Consider the following 8,208-nt stretch of genomic DNA (forward strand, 5'->3'; position numbering starts at 1 on the left):
ACCACACTACCACTCACTACCATACTACCACTCACTACCACTCACTACCATACTACCACTCACTACCACTCACTACCATACTACCACTCACTACCACACTACCAGACTACCACGCAACCACTGACTACCACGCAACCACTGACTACCACTCACTACCACTTCCTACCTCACTACCACTCACTACCATACTACCACTCACTACCATGCCACCACTCACTACCATGCCACCACTCACTACCATACCAACCATTAACTGCCATACCACCACTCACTGCCATACCACCACTCACTGCCATACCAACACTCACCGCCATACCACCACTCACCACCACTCACTAGACCTGACTACCACTCACTACCTGACCATACCACTACTCATACCTGACTCACTCCACTCACCACTCACTGCCATACCAACACTCACCGCCATACCACCACTCACCACCACTCACTAGACCTGACTACCACTCACTACCTGACTACCACTATATACCTGACTACCACTCACTACCTGACTACCACTCACTACCTGACTACCACTCACTACCTGACTACCACTCCCTACCTCACTACCATACTACCACTCACTACCATACTACCAATCACTACCATACTACCACTCAACCACTGAATACCACTCACTACCACTCCCTACCATACTACCATACTACCATACAACCACTCACTACCACTCACTACCATACTACCACTCACTACCATACTACCACTCACTACCATACTACCACTCACTACCATACTACCACTCACTACCATACTACCACTCACTACCTGACTACCACTCCCTACCTCACTACCATACTACCACTCACTACCATACTACCAATCACTACCATACTACCACTCACTACCATACTACCACTCACTACCATACTACCTGACTACCACTCAACCACTGACTACCACTCCCTACCTCACTACCATACTACCACTCACTACCATAAAACCACTCACTACCATACTACCACTCACTACCATACTACCACTCACTACTTCTCCCTACCTCACTACCATACAACCACTCACTACCATACAACTACTCACTACCATACCACCACTCACTGCCATACCACCACTCACTGCCATACCACCACTCACTGCCATACCACCACTCACTGCCATACCACCACTCACTACCACTCACTACCACTCACTACCACTCACTTCTATACTACCATACTACCACTGACTACCATACACTACAGTACTACCACTCACTACCTTAATACCACTCCCTACCTCACTACAACTCACTAAAATACAACCTCTCACTACCATACTACCATTCACTACCTGACTACCACTCAACCACTGAATACCACTCAGTACCTCTCCCTACCTCACTACCATACCACCACTCAATGCCATACCACCACTCACTGCCATACCACCACTCACTACCATACCACCACTCACTGCCATACCACCACTCACTGCCATACCACCACTCACTACCTGACTACCACTCACTACCTGACTACCATATTACCACTCACTACCACTCACTACCATACTACCACTCACTACCATACTACCACTCAGTACCATACTACCACTCACTACCTGACTACCACTCAACCACTGAATACAACTCACTACCTCTCCCTACCTCACTACCATACTACCACACACTACCATACTACCACTCCACTCACTACCATACTACCACTCACTACCATACTACCACTCACTACCTGACTACCATACTACCACTCACTACCATACTACCTGACTACCACTCAACCACTGAATACCACTCACTACCACTCCCTACCTCACTACCATACTACATCTCACTACCATACAACCACTCACTACCATACTACCACTCACTACCATATTATCACTCACTACCATATTACCAAACTACCACTGACTACCATACACTACCACTCAATAGCATACTACCACTCACTACCACTCACTACCATACAACCACTCACTACTATACTACAACTCACTACCTGACTACCACTCCCCACCATACTACCACTCCCTACCATACTACCACTCACTACCACACTACCACTCACTACCACACTACCACTCACTACCACACTAACACTCACTACCATACTACCACTCACTACCATACTACCACTCCACTCACTACCATACTACCACTCACTACCATACTACCACTCACTACCTGACTACCATACTACCACTCACTACCATACTACCTGACTACCACTCAACCACTGAATACCACTGACTACCACTCCCTACCTCACTACCATACTACAACTCACTACCATACAACCACTCACTACCATACTACCATACTACCATATTACCACTCACAACCATATTACCAAACTACCACTGACTACCATACACTACCACTCAATACCATACTACCACTGACTACCATACACTACCACTCACTACCATACTACAACTCACTACCATACTACCACTCCACTCACTACCATACTACCACTCCACTCACTACCATACTACCACTTACTACCATACTACCATTCACTACAACTCACTCCCACACACTACCACTCACTACCTGACTACCACTCAACCACTGACTACCACTCACTACCACTTCCTACCTCACTACCATACAACCACTCACTAACTACCATACCACCACTCACCGCCATACCACCACTCACTGCCACTCACTACCACTCACTACCACTCACTTCTATACTACCATACTACCACTGACTACCATACACTACCGTACTACCACTCACTACCATACTACCACTCACTACCTGGCTACCATACTACCACTCACTACCTGACTACCACTCCCTACCTCACTACCTCTCACTACCATACTACCACTCACTACCTGACTACCACTCACTACCTGACTACCACTCACTACCTGACTACCACTCACTACCTGACTACCACTCAACCACTGAATACCACTCAGTACCTCTCCATACCTCACTACCATTCCATCACTCACTGCCATACACCCACTCACTGCCATACCACCACTCACTGCCATACCACCACTCACTGCCATACCACCACTCACTGCCATACCACCACTCACTACCATACTACTACTCACTACCTCACTACCACTCACTACCTCACTACCATACTACCACTCACTACCATACTACCACTCACTACCATACTACCACTCACTACCATACTACCACTCGCTACCATACTACCACTCGCTACCATAGTACTACTCACTACCATACTATCACTCACTACCATGCTACCACTCACTACCTTACTACCACTCAACCACTGAATACAACTCACTACCTCACTACCATACTACTACTAACTACCACTCACTACCATACTACCACTCACTACCACTCACTACCTCACTACCACTCACTACCATACTACCACTCGCTACCATACTACCACTCACTACCATACTACCACTCCACTCACTACCATACTACCACTCACTACCATACTACCATACTACCACTCACTACCATACTACCTGACTACCACTCAACCACTGAATACCACTCACTACCACTCCCTACCTCACTACCATACTACATCTCACTACCATACAACCACTCACTACCATATTACCACTCACTACCATATTACCAAACTACCACTGACTACCATACTACCTGACTACCACTCAACCACTGACTACCACTCCCTACCTCACTACCATACTACCACTCACTACCATAAAACCACTAACTACCATACTACCACTCACTACCATACTACCACTCACTACCACTCCCTACCTCACTACCATACAACCACTCACTACCATACAACCACTCACTACCATACAACCACTCACTACCATACAACCACTCACTACCATACCACCACTCACTACCATACCACCACTCACCGCCATACCACCACTCACCGTCATACCACCACTCACCGCCATACCACCACTCACCGCCATACCACCACTCACTGCCATACCACCACTCACTACCACTCACTACCACTCACTTCTATACTACCATACTACCACTGACTACCATACACTACCGTACTACCACTCACTACCATACTACCACTCACTACCTGGCTACCATACTACCACTCACTACCTTACCACCACTCACCACCACTCACTACCCCTGACTACCACTCACTACCTGACTACCATACTACAACTCACCATCATCCATTCACTACCATACAACCACTCACTACCATACTACCACTCACTACCATACTACCACTCACTACCATACCACTCACTACCATACTACCACTCACTACCATTCTACAACTCACTACCATACTACCACTCACTACCTGACTACCACTCACTACCACTCACTAAATGACTACCATTCACTACCTGACTACCACTCAACCACTCAATACCACTCACTACCACTCCCTACCATACTACCATACAACCACTCACTACCACTCACTACCATACTACCACTCACTACCTGACTACCACTCACTACCTGACTACCACTCACTACCTGACTACCACTCACTACCTGACTACCACTCACTACCACTCAACCACTGAATACCACTCACTACCTCTCCCTACCGCACTACCATACTACTACTCACTACCACTCACTACCATACTACCACTCACTACCATACTACCACTCACTACCATTCACTACCATACTACCACTCACTACCTGACTACCATACTACCACTCACTACCTGACTACCACTCAACCACTGAATACCACTCACTACCACTCCCTACCTCACTACCATACTACCATACAACAACTCACTACCACTCACCACCATACCACCACTCACTACCATACTACCAGTCACTACCTGACTACCACTCAACCACTGAATACAACTCACTACCTCTCCCTACCTCACTACCATACTACTACTAACTACCACTCACTACCATACTACCACTCACTACCATACTACCACTCACTACCACTCACTGCCTCACTACCACTCACTACCATACTACCACTCACTACCATACTACCACTCACTACCATACTACCACTCACTACCATACTACCACTCACTACCATTCTACCACACACTACCATACTACCACTCACTACCACACTACCACTCGCTACCATACTGCTACTCACTACCACTCACTACCATACTAAAATACTACCACTCACTACCATACTACCACTCACTACCACCCACGACCATACTACCACTCACTACCACAATACCACTAACTACCATACTACCACACTACCACTCACTACCATACTACCACTCACTACCACTCACTACCATACTACCACTCACTACCACTCACTACCATACTACCACTCACTACCACACTACCAGACTACCACGCAACCACTGACTACCACGCAACCACTGACTACCACTCACTACCACTTCCTACCTCACTACCACTCACTACCATACTACCACTCACTACCATGCCACCACTCACTACCATGCCACCACTCACTACCATGCCACCACTCACTACCATGCCACCACTCACTACCATACCAACCATTAACTGCCATACCACCACTCACTGCCATACCACCACTCACTGCCATACCAACACTCACCGCCATACCACCACTCACCACCACTCACTAGACCTGACTACCACTCACTACCTGACTACCACTATATACCTGACTACCACTCACTACCTGACTACCACTCACTACCTGACTACCACTCACTACCTGACTACCACTCCCTACCTCACTACCATACTACCACTCACTACCATACTACCAATCACTACCATACTACCACTCAACCACTGAATACCACTCACTACCACTCCCTACCATACTACCATACTACCATACAACCACTCACTACCACTCACTACCATACTACCACTCACTACCATACTACCACTCACTACCATACTACCACTCACTACCATACTACCACTCACTACCATACTACCACTCACTACCTGACTACCACTCCCTACCTCACTACCATACTACCACTCACTACCATACTACCAATCACTACCATACTACCACTCACTACCATACTACCACTCACTACCATACTACCTGACTACCACTCAACCACTGACTACCACTCCCTACCTCACTACCATACTACCACTCACTACCATAAAACCACTCACTACCATACTACCACTCACTACCATACTACCACTCACTACTTCTCCCTACCTCACTACCATACAACCACTCACTACCATACAACTACTCACTACCATACCACCACTCACTGCCATACCACCACTCACTGCCATACCACCACTCACTGCCATACCACCACTCACTGCCATACCACCACTCACTACCACTCACTACCACTCACTTCTATACTACCATACTACCACTGACTACCATACACTACAGTACTACCACTCACTACCTTAATACCACTCCCTACCTCACTACAACTCACTAAAATACAACCTCTCACTACCATACTACCATTCACTACCTGACTACCACTCAACCACTGAATACCACTCAGTACCTCTCCCTACCTCACTACCATACCACCACTCAATGCCATACCACCACTCACTACCATACCACCACTCACTGCCATACCACCACTCACTGCCATACCACCACTCACTACCTGACTACCACTCAACCACTGAATACAACTCACTACCTCTCCCTACCTCACTACCATACTACCACACACTACCATACTACCACTCCACTCACTACCATACTACCACTCACTACCATACTACCTGACTACCACTCAACCACTGAATACCACTCACTACCTCACTACCATACTACATCTCACTACCATACAACCACTCACTACCATACTACCACTCACTACCATATTATCACTCACTACCATATTACCAAACTACCACTGACTACCATACACTACCACTCAATACCATACTACCACTCACTACCACTCACTACCATACAACCACTCACTACTATACTACAACTCACTACCTGACTACCACTCCCCACCATACTACCACTCCCTACCATACTACCACTCACTACCACACTACCACTCACTACCACACTACCACTCACTACCACACTACCACTCACTACCATACTACCACTCACTACCATACTACCACTCCACTCACTACCATACTACCACTCACTACCATACTACCACTCACTACCTGACTACCATACTACCACTCACTACCATACTACCTGACTACCACTCAACCACTGAATACCACTGACTACCACTCCCTACCTCACTACCATACTACAACTCACTACCATACAACCACTCACTACCATACTACCACTCACTACCATACTACCATATTACCACTCACAACCATATTACCAAACTACCACTGACTACCATACACTACCACTCAATACCATACTACCACTGACTACCATACACTACCACTCACTACCATACTACAACTCACTACCATACTACCACTCCACTCACTACCATACTACCACTCCACTCACTACCATACTACCACTTACTACCATACTACCATTCACTACAACTCACTCCCACACACTACCACTCACTACCTGACTACCACTCAACCACTGACTACCACTCACTACCACTTCCTACCTCACTACCATACAACCACTCACTAACTACCATACCACCACTCACCGCCATACCACCACTCACTGCCACTCACTACCACTCACTACCACTCACTTCTATACTACCATACTACCACTGACTACCATACACTACCGTACTACCACTCACTACCATACTACCACTCACTACCTGGCTACCATACTACCACTCACTACCTGACTACCACTCCCTACCTGACTACCACTCCCTACCTCACTACCTCTCACTACCATACTACCACTCACTACCTGACTACCACTCACTACCTGACTACCACTCACTACCTGACTACCACTCACTACCTGACTACCACTCAACCACTGAATACCACTCAGTACCTCTCCATACCTCACTACCATTCCATCACTCACTGCCATACACCCACTCACTGCCATACCACCACTCACTGCCATACCACCACTCACTGCCATACCACCACTCACTGCCATACCACCACTCACTACCATACTACCACTCACTACCTCACTACCACTCACTACCACTCACTACCATACTACCACTCACTACCATACTACCACTCACTACCTCACTACCACACTACCACTCACTACCATACTACCACTCACTACCATACTACCACTCACTACCATACTACCACTCAGTACCATACTACCACTCAGTACCATACTACCACTCAGTACCATACTACCACTCACTACCATACTACCACT

This window comes from Salmo salar, chromosome 09 (assembly GCF_965601325.2).
Source record: "Salmo salar chromosome 09, fSalSal1, whole genome shotgun sequence".
NCBI lineage: Eukaryota > Metazoa > Chordata > Actinopteri > Salmoniformes > Salmonidae > Salmo > Salmo salar.